Genomic DNA, 14,583 nt, shown 5'->3' on the forward strand with positions numbered 1-14,583 from the left:
CCTGGTTTCTAATAGAACAATAGTGTTCATCGATGTACATAAACCACAGTTTGTTAAGCCATTCCCCAATTGAAGGACATTTACTTAATTTCCAATTCTTTGCCACCACAAACAGGGCTGCTATGAACATTTTTATGTAAGTGATATTTTTAGTCTCTTTTTCATAATTTCAGGAGGGTATAGACCCAGTATTGGTATTGCTGGATCAAAGGGTATATTTTTATTGCCCTTTAGGCATAATTCCAGGTTTCAGCCAATATTTTGGATGAATATTCAGTTCAATGTCTTTGGCACAGTTAATTCTTCATGGTATAAATGCAGAGAGAATTAAATGAGGTCAGGAGCCCAGATTTGGGATTCTGACTCCTGAGGCCTTTTCCATGCCAATCATAGAAAAATTACTTGACCTTAAAAATATTCTCATCTTTAAAATGGGCTGATGTTTGTAATGGCCTACTTCACAGAGTTGTGAGGAAAGTACCCTGTACCTGAGTCTGGGTTAAGGAGGCTTTGGGTTGTTGACCTAACTGCACCATTCTAACCAGTGAATGATCAGAGTTAAAGACAGGGTCAGGTATCCCAACAGAAGTCTAATTTCAAATGAAGGAAACAGCTTGCAAAAGACGCCTGTGCCTAGGGACTGCTCCTAGTGGGTGAAGGACAGAAGTGCATAAGACTGTATACATGAAACGTATAGCCTTGACAGTGAGTAGGTAACATCAGCAGTGAGACAAAATTTGATTCACAACCAAAATGATTTTGCCAGAGGGTGAGCGCAAAGGAATGTAGTTATTGCCAAACTTAGCAGAACTTGCTTATTAGGCCTTAGTTCTGGCAAACAGGATGTCTCAATGTCTTAAACATGAAAAGGACACGTTCCTGGCCAAGGACCAAGTCTTACAAGAATGCATTTTCCAGGTATCTTGCAAATCCAATTGAGGGCCTTTAAATTGAAGGGGAAGGAGGAAGAGAGCAGGGAAACTGCTTTTATTTCTGAAAATGGAAACCTGGTCTCAAGGGACCAGGGCACTATGTCTGTTCTGCCCACTGAAGGGATTGCTTTGCACTGGACCTACACAAATATGGCAGATCAAGCTCAGTCTTGGGAAGCCTGGCTTCTAAAGGGTCTAACCAGATTCCAGTTTCAGACTCTTACGGTCTAGGGACTCCACAAAAGGGAAGGAGTAGAAAAGAACTTAATGGGAAAGGCTTTTAATTTCCTAGATAACATTATATACTCAGCAAATAAAAAGTAAAGACAGTTGATTCCCTTAAGGAACTTAGAATCTAGTTGGGACAGACTACACAAAATGAAGATGAAAACGGGGAGGTAATGCCAGAGGGGACCTGAATGGTAGTGGGGTGAGCAGAACAGTTGGTGGCAAATTGAGAGAAGTCCTTTCTGAAGGAAAGTAAGGGGAGACCTTTTTTTCTTTGCTGTTCCCTTAGTCCTCAAGAGGCAAAAGAACTGAGATACTGAATAAGTATGAGCAGCAAAACTGAAGCAATCTCTGAGATGCTTGTTGAGTTTATCCTTGGTAGTCTTCCTTCACATGGGTTAGTCTAGATTTCCTTAAAAGGTGACAAAGCAGGCACTTGATTGATCCAGGTTTGAGCTGTGCCTCCCTTGATACAATGTTCTGGCTTTATTGAATGACTTTCTAGACACCTAAGGATATAAATAAAAAGGCCACTCATAGGGCACTAACACCTATTAAATCTGGGGAATTTCCCATATTACCATATTATTTCCTGCTGACTATAAAGATTTCTAAATGGGTATTAGTGAGACCATGTCTAGCCAAACTTAATTCTATGATATCCTTGTTATGTCAAGGGTAAATATTTTTTGTTAACTGTTCAATGACTGGTGGTACAGGTTTGATGTTGGGATTAAATGACTTAAACAGGTACCTGGCCTGTCCCTAACAATCTAGGAAAAGTAGTGAAAAATATGTTAGAGAGGTATAGCCTCGGATGAAGGAGAAAAATGCTTAGTAGATTACACAGAAACCTCATGCCTATATATATATATATATATATATATATATATATATATATATATATTTCCAATAATAGAAATCCAGGATGTGGGGAATATTAAACACTAAATACATAAAATGAATTACCAATGATTACCAATGTAGCTGTAGTATGTCTTCCCACCTCAAAGGGATGTGATATCATAAGGTAGAAGTGACTTGGATTAATTGAGGGAAGATTAAGTCACCAACCTCACTTTCTCCTCAGAAGTCATCCAGTTCCAGTGACCAGATAGGACTCAGGATGATTGGAGATGGTTGGAGACTTTAGTCATTGTCTTTAACCAGTCTCAATTTGACTGAGGCAAAGTCCATTCAGTGATTAAGGTAGGTACAATGTAGGTTTATGGCCTAATCAGAAACAATTGCTATTTACATTGCCTCTCAGTGCATCTGGATCCAAACAATGACCAGGTGGAGGCCCAAGAAACAAAATAAATGCCTGCCCGAGAATGAAAAGATTAAATCTTTGAGCTGGGTAGCTAGATGGTGCAATGGGTAGAGCACAGGTCCTGAAGTCAGGAAGACCTGATTTCAAATTTGACCTCAGACATTACCTGTGTGACCTTAGGCAAGACACTTAACCCTGATTGCTTCATATCCAGGACCATCTCCAGTCCTCCTGATTCTTCTCTGGCCACTGGACCCAGATAGCTCTGGAGGAGAAAGTGAGGCTGGTGACTTAGCACAGCAGCCCCTCACTCAAATATAATTCAAGTACTTGTTATGGCATCATCTCTCTCTGATATCATGGTCTCTTCAAAAATGAAGGACAAACATTAACTCTTGGAGCTACCACTCCTACTCCATCCCATTGTTCAAAGCTAGCAAACTACTAGAAGTCCACCAACTCCCAACCTAATTATTAAATCCACCCCACGGGCCCCTGCTCCTTTCCCCTGTCTACAGAAACTATTTGAAGACACAAAGTGGAACCCTCAAGATAAGCCAATCTATGTTGCCCACTCCTTGATAACTCCCTAGTACCACCCTAACTCCTCCCTTACTCCTTTCCCAGTGAGTACCCTATATAAACCCTGGCCAACCCTGACTCCAAGGCCGGCGCTTTATCCACTACACCACCTAGCTACCCCATGAATGGGTTTTTTTTTTTACCCTTTTTTATGATCTCTTTGGGATACAGAACTAGTTATAGTATTACTGGATCAAAGGTATGCACAGTTTTATTGCCCTTTATTTGCTCTCCAGAAAGGTTGAATCAGTTCACAATTCTACCAACAGAGCACCCTAATTTTCCCACATCTTCTCCAACATGTATCATTTGCTTTTCTGTCATATTCAGTCTGACAGATTGTGTGTGAGGTGGCACCACAGAATTGTTTTAATTTATATTTCTCTAATCAGTTAATTTACATTTCTTTAATCTATTCATATGACTATTAGCATTTATTTCTACATCTGAAAAACTATTTACATCCTTTGACCATTTATCAATTGGAAAATGACTTGTATTCATATAAATTTGACTTAATTCTCTATATATTTTAGAAATAAGGCCTTTGTCAGAAACATTGTTTCCCAACTTTGTTTTCTTCTAATCATGGTTGCTTTTGTTTGTTTTTTGTTTCTGCAAAAATCTTTTAATTTAATGTAATCAAAATTATCCATTTTGCATTTCACAATGTTTTTTCACTTCTTTGGTCATGTATTCTACCCTTCTACATAAATATGACAGGTAAACTATTTCTTGCTCTCCTAATTTGATAATACTATCAATCATTTATTTCTAAATCGCATGTATCCCTTTTGACCTTATCTAATTACAAATTATCTTTAAAACAATTTTTATTGATGTCTTCTATTTTTTACATGATCATATTTACCCCCAAAATTCCTTGCCCTCCTAGAGAGACATTTTATATTTTAAAAATAGTATTTTTCAAAAGAGAAAAAAAGAGAAAAAAATCAATACAACTGATCAGATCAAAGAACATTTCCCAATCAAAATTCAATAAGGATCCAAAGTTTAAGTGACAGTTCAATTAACACTTAACTTCATCAAACAGAAGGTCACTTAAAATGTTGGTTCTTTCTAAAGTATTTTTCTATACCTTTAAATCTAAATTAGGGTAGAGGTATACATTAGGTTTTCTTATCCATTCTAAAGCTGATTAACATCCTCAATCCATTTTCAAGAATCTTAACTTTTCTGCTTAAAAATTTTTTAAAAATAAAACTAAGATGACTTTACTTAAAAAATACAAGATAAAACTTTGGTTAATTTGATTAAAAATAAGAGAAAAGCAAATTACCAATATCAAAAGTGAAAAGGGGAAATACACCAATAAAGAAGAAATTAAAACAATAATTTGGAGTTATTTTGCCCAACTGCATGCCAACAAATCTAACAATATAAGAGAAATGGATGATATTTACAAAACTATAAATCATCCAGATTAATAGAAGACAAAAATTAATCCCATTTTCAGAAAAAGAAATTGAACAAGTCAACAGTGAACTCCCTAAAACATCTTCCAGGGACAGCTAGGTGCCACAGTGGATAGAGCACCAGCCCTGGAGTCAGGAGGACCTGAGTTCAAATCCAGCCTCAGACCCTTAATAATTAATCTAGCTATGTGACCTTGGGCAAGTCACTTAATCTCATTGCCTAGCCCCCCCCCCCCAAAAAAATGTTCATGGCCATTTGGATTTACAAGTGAATTCTTCCAAACATTTAAAGAACAATTCATTCCAATTCTATATAAATTATTTGAAAAAATAGGGGAGGAAGGAGTTCTGTCATATTCTTTCTATGATAGCAGTATGGTCTTGATAACTAAACCAAGAAAAGTCAAAACAAAGAAAGAAAATTATGAACCCATTTCCCTAATGAGTATTTATTGCCGCAATAGCTTTGGTGTGGGCCTGGATATGAATTTCCGAGAGTCAGGTCGGGTAGACAAACATATCCAAACACAAAAGGTTGGGAAGTGCAAATCTACCAGCTTTATTTTTGGAAACAGACTTTTTATAGCAAAAACTTATCCCAGGAATGACTGGTTAAAAGAGACCCAGTTTTACAATTTCCTGGGTAAATTTACAATCTATGTTCTTAGAAAAATCCATGCTTCTCTATCAAAGAAACCTTTTACAACTATCCTGGAGCCACAGATTATCCTAGGTCAGGGTTCACTGGTGAATCAAAGGATCCATACAATGAGCAATAATCCATACATACCTTTGATGAAAAAGATCACCAAGGATATGTGAATATCACTCCCTGGGGCTGGCCCTCTACAAGTATTGTTGTAAAAAATTTAAATAAAATATTAGCAAAGAGATTACAAGTTATCAATAGGATAACACACTATGATCAGACAAGATTTGTAGCAGGAATGTAGAATTGGTTCAATGTTAGGAAAACTATCAGCATAATTGACCACATCAATATCAAAATTTACAGAAATCATATGATTTATCTCAATAAATGCTGAAAAAGCTTTTGACAAGATACAGCATCCATTCCTATTAAAAACACTAGAGAGAAAAAAAGAAAAAAAGAAAAATACTAGAGAACCTAGGAATAAATGAAGTTTTCCTTAAAAAGATAAGCAGTATCTAACTAAAACCATCAATAACCATTATATGTAATGGGGACAAGCTACAAATATTCCCAGTAAGATAAGGGCTGAAACAAGAATGCCAATTGTCACCACCACTATTATTCAATATTGTATTAGAAATGTTTATTTTAGCAATGAGGAGAAAAAAGAAATTGAAGGAATTAAAATAGGTAATGAAATAAAACTCACTTTTTTCAAGATGATAAAATGGTGTAGAGAATCCTAGAAAATCAACTAAAATTCTACTTGAAACAACTTTAGCAAAATTGAAGGATATAAAATAAACCCACATAAATCATCAGCATTTCCATATATTACCAAAAATGCCCAGCAACAAAAGATAGAAAGAGAAATTCCATTTAAAATAACTGTAGAGGGGCAGCTAGGTGGTACAGTGGATAGAGCACCTGCCCTGTAGTCAGGAGAACTTGAGTAAAAACCCAGCCTCAGACATTTAATAATTATCTAACTGTGTGGCCTTGGGCAAACCACTTAACCCCATTGCCTTGCAAAAAACTCCCTAAAAATAAAATAAAATAAAATAACTGTAGAAACATAAAATACTTGGAAAAACTAGCTGCCAAATAAAACCCAGAAATCACATGAACACAATTACAAAACACTTTAGATCTAAACAATTGGAAAAATGTTAATTGCTCATGGATAGGCCAAGACAATATAATAAAAATGACAATTCTATCTAAATTCACTCCATTCAGACTACCAAAAAATTATTTTAAAGAGCTAGAAAAAATAGTCACAAAATTCATCTGGAGGAACAAAAGTCAAGAATATCAAGGGAATTAATGAAAAAAAAATACAAAGCAAGGTAACCTAGTTGTACCAGATCTAAAACCATATAATAAAGTGGCTATCATTAAAGCTGTCTGGTACTGGTTAAGAAACAGTAATAAATAACTATAGTAATTTACTGTTTGATAAACCCAAAGACTCCAGCTTCTATATTTGAAAAAATTGCTCAGAAAATATGGTAGAAACTGGGCATAGACCAACATCTCACTATACCCAGACAAAGATGAAATAGGTACAGGATTTAAACATAAAGGATGATATCATAAGCCAGTTAGAAAGTGGGGGCCCTTCTCATAATGGTAGAATAACAGGGTAAGTAGTTTGGCCTCCATAATCCATTCCTTTTTAATCAAAATAAAAATCTCTCAAGAAAAACCTGGGGGTGGCTAGGTGGCACAGTGGATAAAGTACCGGCCTTGGAGTCAGGAGTACCTGGGTTCAAATCTGGTCTCAGACACTTAATAATTACCTAGCTGTGTGGCCTTGGGCAAGCCACTTAACCCCGTTTGCCTTGCAAAAAAAAAAAAGAAACAACCTAGGAGTGAAGAAGGAGGGATCATATTATCTCTTGTAAGACAGGCAGAAAGAGGCTGAAGGGAAGAGCCAGAGAGAGTTAGATAAACACTAGCTAAAAATCCCAAACAAAAGGAGGCTACCCAAAGCGAACTTGCAAACTCCTCCTTTCCCTGTTTAACAATTCACACCAGAAAATAGACATTCTAAATGCATAAAGACAGACAAGGCACAAACACAGATCACACAAAATGCAACAGAATTTTCCAAACTGAATTTCAAAACAGAGGCCAATGGCAAATTCCTGATGCCTCAGGAATGCAGAGAGGGGAGCTTTCAGCCTCTCTTCTGACAATCTCTCCCTCACTTAATCATTTTCTTTTATATTTTAGTCATATTTACCTGATTTACCATGAGGGAAGGCTAAGGACAGGGTCCTTCCCATTTTAAATATTGACAGAGACCTCTCAGGATCAAGTGTCCTTAGATCCAAGTCTCTTATGCCCAAACTGGAAGGGGTCACCCAACCTTCAGTCACCCAAATGGACCCTCCAGGAATCTAGTGCCCCCAGATTCCAAGGTCTAGGTTTACCGTCTTTTGGGTTTCTGTGCACAGAAGGTTAAATGACTGTTCTATGTCCTCACTGATGTAAGGTTTTTGCCGCGAATTTGCGGTTCTCTTCCTCCTAAGTCTCTCTGCTTTGGGTTATTTGCACAGAGGGGAAACCAAGGCTTCTCAGAAAATGACAAACTACCAGAATTTGGGGCAGCAGTGCTGTTTTGCCCAGTCCTGAGAAGCAGAGGTCCCCAATGGGCATGCTATACCGCAAGAGCCCCAAACTGTGAGGGACAAATGCCACTTAAATAAATTTCGGAGATCTCTCAAGGTATGAAGAGAAGGCTTTATTCGTTTCTCAAGGAACGGGCCACAATTAATTAGAAAGATTGAGGCAAAAGCAAAAGGCCCAAGAATCACATGTATCCTAACTCAATTCCTGACCCCCACTGACTCACCTTCATTAATGAGGAATGTGGTTTTACAATCTAGAGGGGAAAAATAATCTAGGGAAAAGAGCATAAAATTCAAACCGAAAGCAGATTATCTCTTTAGCCCTAGGAATTGAATGATTCTGCGAATATCAACAGATAAGGTGAGGTCAGTTGACTCTTCAACAATATCCCAGAAGTTTGCTTTGTCAAGAGAGGAGGGGCACATAGTCAACCAAATTCAATCTATAATATTTTACTGAAGAAATCTCAGACTTTATCCCACTCAAGATGATTGGAGAAGGGGTAAAGGAATGGGGAACAGGGAATGGGGAATGAGTGGCATTCACCTGGGATTTAGTTGAGCAAACTTGTGATATGGGAATGTAAAGGAATATTATTGAACCTCAAGAAATAATATGAAAATTCAGAGAAACTTGACAAGACTTATAGAAACTGACTCAAAACAAATCAACACATTGACCATGAGTAAATACATCACAATCTGCAACTCCAATCCTTCATTTCTGTCTTATCAGGGTGGAGGAATTCATTATCAGTGTTGATCACTCGATATAGATAAGAATTCTGAAGTTTTTCAGACTTGTTTTCCTGTATATTTGGTGGTCATTGTGTAAATTGTTCTCCTGGTTTTATTTATTTCATTCTGCATCATTTCAAAAAGTTTCCCAAATTTCTCTGAATTCTCCATTATCTCTACTTATGATGCAGTAATATTCCATTACATTCCTATACCAAATATTTTTCAGTCACATCTGTCAGTCATAAATATCAGAAATCTTTAAACAAAGGCTAGATGACACTTCTAATAGACATTCAAGTGGGAATTCATATTCAGGTATGAGATGGAGGTAATACCAAAACCCTTCCTATTTCTGTAATTGATAGAGTGAGGATAAGAGAGAGGGGAAAAGGAGAGAATAGAATTTTACAAAAATATTTCTTATTTCTTTTGTTAAATATTTTACAATAACATTAAAATTTTTTAATTTTTAATTTTAATTTTTAATTTTTTAAATTTTTCTTAAATTTTAAGTTCCAAATTCCCTCACTCCTGCCTCTCCATGATACCTTGAGAAGGCAAACAATTTGATAATATACATGTGATGTTATTCCATATTAATATTATTTCAAAAGTAAACTTAGGGGCAGGGAACTTTCAGTCATGGACTATATTTTTCTGCTATCACAATCATATGCTGGGACTTATTCCATTATTCCCCAATTGATTCTATCCCTTCAATTTCCAATTCTGTGCCACCTCAAAAAGAACTAAATATGCTTTTGTACATATAGGTTCTTTTGCCTTTCTTTTATCTCTTTGGGATACAGACCTAGTAGTATATTGCTAGGACAAAGAGTATGCATGTTTTAGACACTTTTTGTTTTTTGATAAAGCACTGGAATTGAGTGACTTGCCCAAGGTCACACAGCTAGGTAATTATTAAGTGTCTGAGACTGAATTTGGACTCAGATCCTCCTGATTCAAGGGCTGGTGCTCTATTCACTACACTACTTAGCTGCCACAATTTTATACCCTGTTGAGAACAGTTCCAGATTGTTCTCCCGAATGGTTGGCTCAATTCTCAACTCTATCAAAAGAGCATTAGTATTCTAATTTTCTTGCAAAATCCCTCTAACATTTACCATTTTCTTCTTCTAACATATTAGCCAATATGATAACTGTGGGGCAGTACCTCAAAGTTGTTTTGATTTATATTTCATTTGTCAATAGTGACTTTAAATATTTTTCATGTGAGATTAGATGGCTTCAATTTCTTTTCAAAACTGCCTATTTAGGGGGTGGCAAGGTGGCACAGTGGATATAGCACTGGTCCTACAGTCAGGAGGACTTGAGTTCAAATATGACCTCAGACACATAATGATTAACTAGCTTTATATAAAGGAAACAATTTTGACTATCTAAATTTAAAAAAAAACTTTTATAGGAACCAATTCAGTTAGAAGAGAAACTGTTAAAAAAGTTAGTAATTAGGGATGACTAGGTGGTCACCTAACCCCACTGCCTTGCAAAAAAAAAAACCCAAACTAAAAACAAAAACAAAAAACCTGCCTATTTACATCCTTTGGCCATTTGTCAATGGGGAATGGCTCTTTTTTTATAAATTTGGATCAGTTCCCTATATGTTTGAGAAATAAAAATGTTTCCCAGTTTCCGGCTTTTCTTCTAGTTTGGCTACACTTATTTTATTTGTGCAAAACCTTGTTTAATTACATGAAGTCATAATTATCCATTTTACTTCCCATGATCTTTTCTATCTACTGTTGAGAGGTTAAAAGTTGAGAGGATAAAATTTTAAACAAGAAACAATGAGCATGAGAATGATCAGAGGGGCAATAGAGAAAATCAAATATGGCAGAAAAAACAGGGAGTCACAATCTGACTTTCATCCAGCTCTTTGACTTCTAGCTTCTCTACAAATTGTTTAGATTGAGCCCTTGAATCAATTGTATGGCCAGGGAAAAAGAACAAGCACCCTATGCTACTTATTGCTCACATTAGTACCAATGAGTAGGATTCTATTTAGCAATTCTGCCTTCCTCCAGAAAGTGATAGAATTGTAAGAAAATGGTGTTGCAGATTGAGAACTATCCTAAAAAGTATTGTTAGTAAAATGGAAAATGGTCTAAAATAACTGGAAAATTCTAGGCTTTCTGATTTATTTCTTCACTATCTATTATGGGCCTTGAATTCTGTTTTGGGAGATGCCAATATAGAAGTCATAGACCAGGGGCAGGTAACCTTCAGCTGTGGGCTGTATTGGTCTGGCATTGCCAAGACAACTGAGGGGGAAAGGAGAATTGAATTTCAATAAACTAAGAGTTTTTTTAGAGGTAGATTAGTTAAATGTTTGACCAAATATAGCCCAGGAATGATGTTATAAATATCCAAATGGACCTTGGCAGAAAAAAAGTTCCCCACCCTTGTGATAGAGCATTGCATTGGGCAGCTAGGTAAGTCAGTGTTCAAAACCAGTGTGATCCTGGGCAAGTCATTTGGAGAGACAAAGCATACACACAGTATATAATGCTATGTTGTTGAATTGCTACTTTGTTGTCAAAATAATGCTTTTGCCAGAATGTGTTATAGGAGTTTAGAGAAGGGAACTATAGTTAGAAAAGTCATCTACCCTGAGTGATAAATCTGAAGACTGTTAATCTGAAAGTTGTTGGATGATGGTGGGGGAGCTAATGCAGGGCTCTTGACAGAGTCTGGAAATAGCAATGGGAAGCAAAGAGAATTCTGATGTCCCTATTACAACTGATGAGATGTATAAATAAAATAAATGAAAATCCTCCCAGAGATGGAAAGGGTAGCCAGGGATGCAGTGACATTAGTTGAAAATGTCAGAAGGTAGAAGTGAGAAAAGAAAAGGTTTAAAATGAAAGCAATATTTGTGAAGCTGTTCTTATTCAGGATGTATCTTTTTGCTGTTAACATTGCAGAATATTGAAGCTGCCTTTCTTTGCTGTGTCTAGTTTGCCCTCAACTATGGATACAGACACTACTGTCAGCTGTTTCAGAGTGCTAGTTTACCCAGAGGAAGTCTAAAATTTTCCAAATTTTTAATGTTAGCAAGGTCATCCTCTGGTCATGGGAAGGGAAGGAACTTGGGGCTCTCTCCTCTCTTCCTTACTTCCCCCAAGAGATTCCTTCTTAGAGCCTTTCCTGAAACTGCTTTCATCACTGGACTGGCTAGATATTTGAATGCTTGGGTTCCAAATTAACCTGTATTTTTATAGAAGTGCCACAGAGCATAATTGAGTCTCTTCAACTAATGTGAATACATTTCTTGTATAATCTTGTTTTATTTCATTCATTGACTTTCACTACTTCCAAATAGGATTTTTCCCCATATCTATTAGAAATTACTTTGATTCAATACACATTTTCTTAAGTGATAAAGGTATGAGGGTTTAATATCTTGGTAGTTATTTTAAGTGGAGTGGGATGATGAAGTAACTAAATGACTCAATCACTAGATACAGCACTGAGTTCAAATGTTGCTTTAGATATTAGCTATGTGATCCTGGGCAAGTCATTTAACCTTTGCTTGTATCCTCATCTATTAAATGAAAATAATAAAAGCACCTATCTTGAAAGGTTATTATGATATATTAGATTGCTATTTGTCATGAGGAGGGAGGAAGAATGGGAAGGAGGAAGAAAAATGTGAAATTCAAAACCTTAAGAATATGATGGTTGGAAACTATTTTTGCATGGGAAGAAAAAAATATTTTTATAAGATTAAATAATAATAGGATCAAATAACTATTAAAGATTTTTATAGGATTAAATGAAATAATAATATCAAAGTGCTTAGTATAGTGCCTGTAATAGTCTCATATCAATATGAGCTATAATTATTAGCTACCATTTTATTAAATAAATCTGTGATCTCACCAATGGGAATATTCCTTCTAACAATGCAAAACACAGCCTACCCATGTCTGCCCATCTGCTCATTAGTTCATTCAAACAGCTAAAGGTTTTCCTTGATTTCTCTTTTCTTCTCAAGGATACCCATGGTGTCCTCTGGTTGTCCTTTTACTTCACAGAGTGACAAGCTTATCTACTCTTCCTATCAAATATTTCCTGGAAAACATATTAAAATTTCATTTCTTTGCAGTTCCTCATTGATTATATACGGGGTGTTATATCCTTTATGCCTCTCCATTATTCTTCTCTATGTGAAAACCATTTTTATTTCTTTTGAATTTGTTGTGTTCCATATCTCAGAGACATATAACTACCCTGGCAGAATGTTGATATTTAAAAAATGAACTTTTGTTTCCAGGTAAAGTTTAGGGACATTTAAAGAGCTTTGCAGTTTCCTGAAGGCAACTATCTTCTTTTTAACATTAGGTTCAACTCACTGTTCATTTGTTTTGTTTGTCACGAATATAACTGGTAGACTAGCTCTCTGGACTGGGTGCCTTCCTAGAATCTGAGCAATAGAATTCTTAATCTACTTAGTCATCCCCAATATCATGATCCTCTTAAAAAATGAAGGAACAATAACAAGTCTTTTCTATATGAATGGCCAGGCTAAAATCTCTTAAGGAATTATAGATCTCTTCCAGGAGCCTTTGTAATCTTTTGGAACATTGTGAAATTAGCTCAATAGCAAACAGGAGCATCATTGCTCATAGAGAATTGCTGAACTGTCCAGTGAATTCTCTCTATCATAGCAGCAAACATCTTTCAGTGAATTAACATCTCCTTGTTTTGTTTTGTTTTGTTTTCTTTGTCAAATATTCTTGTTCAGGGGAGTCATTGAAAGGGGTTATTTCTATTGTTATGTTATTCAAATAATCTTAAATAATTGTGATGTATGTATGGATAGGAGAAAATTTGTTGACAGAGAGTCTTTAGGTGGTATTTTATTTTACTGAATGCTTTTTCACAGGCAGAAACAATTCAAATCTTCTATTATCAATGGGCAGCTGGGTGCTGTAGTGGACAAACTTCCAGGCCTAGAGTCAGGAAGACTTGTGTTTCTGCTTTTTTCCCTCTTTCTACTGTCATCCTGAATGCTCTCTTTTCACGTGAGAATGAGTTTTTGTAAAGATTCTGTAGAGATGGGAAGGTGGGCATAATGTAAGTAATTGTTGCTTTTTTTGTGTGTTTTTTTTGCAAGGCAATGTGCCTTGCCCAAGGTCACACCGCTAGGTAATTAATAAGTGTCTGAGGCCACATATGAACTCAGGCCCTCTTCACTTCAGGGCCAGTAATCTATCACTGTGCTACCTATCTGCTCCCCCTTTTTTAAAGTAAATAAGGTTTGTGGTTTTTACCTTTGTTATCTTCCTCTTCTTTACATAATTTATGAGTCAATCCCTCATGTCAAGTCCTGAAATAAATCAAAATCATGAGTTGAGCAATCAAGTGTCTCTACTTGAAATGATAGCACAGTAAACTTGCCACCCTGAAGGAAATGTCCAGTGGATTTCCCAATCAAAAAGAGTCATGAAAAAGTTTTCATAGTTTTAGGAGAGAGGGGTGAGAAGGGCTGAGGTAGCAATGCCTGGTCTTGAGACCCCAGTGGTACTTGACAATCCAAACAAGGAAAGCCTTCATTCTGGCTTGTTTGCCCTTCATGTCATGAATTCCAATGGAAAGGGGCAAGGATATCAAAGTTCTAGATCAAGTTGAGTGAGATTCCCTCACTAGGCAAGATCTCAGGATAGAGGGGTCTAGGGAATGGCTCAATTCAACCTAATCTAGAGTAAATAATTTAAGAGAAGGAATGTAAGAACATAACTGAAATTGTGTTGCTACAAGGATCATTTAAGGGGGTGGCAGTCCACAGTACATTTGGAACCATTTTGTCACTCAAGACTCTCAAATGCTGTTGTGACTAGACTGGATTTTTTTTTAATATATCCTTGCTCGACTCTACCTGTTTTTTCTATCTTATTTTTCTTTTTAGTGCCAGTTCAACTTTCTCTTTAAGAACATCTGAAACTGTGATGTTAGAATCCAAATATGGTAGTTCTACTGTCCTTGTTGGTGAATATCAAATATATTACATTGAAAGTTTAGGAGCCAAGATGGCGACAAGAGAAGATCATCTCTTAGGCACTCTCTCATAAAACTT

The 14,583-nt window shown here is 36.2% G+C and overlaps 1 protein-coding gene across 1 annotated transcript in view; it reads left to right on the forward strand.

The window, feature by feature from the left end:
* Positions 1–14,583, forward strand: part of A2M (alpha-2-macroglobulin) — a 260,412-nt gene that overhangs the window by 125,475 nt on the left and 120,354 nt on the right.

Source organism: Macrotis lagotis, chromosome 7 (assembly GCF_037893015.1).
Source record: "Macrotis lagotis isolate mMagLag1 chromosome 7, bilby.v1.9.chrom.fasta, whole genome shotgun sequence".
Taxonomy (NCBI): Eukaryota; Metazoa; Chordata; class Mammalia; order Peramelemorphia; family Peramelidae; genus Macrotis; species Macrotis lagotis.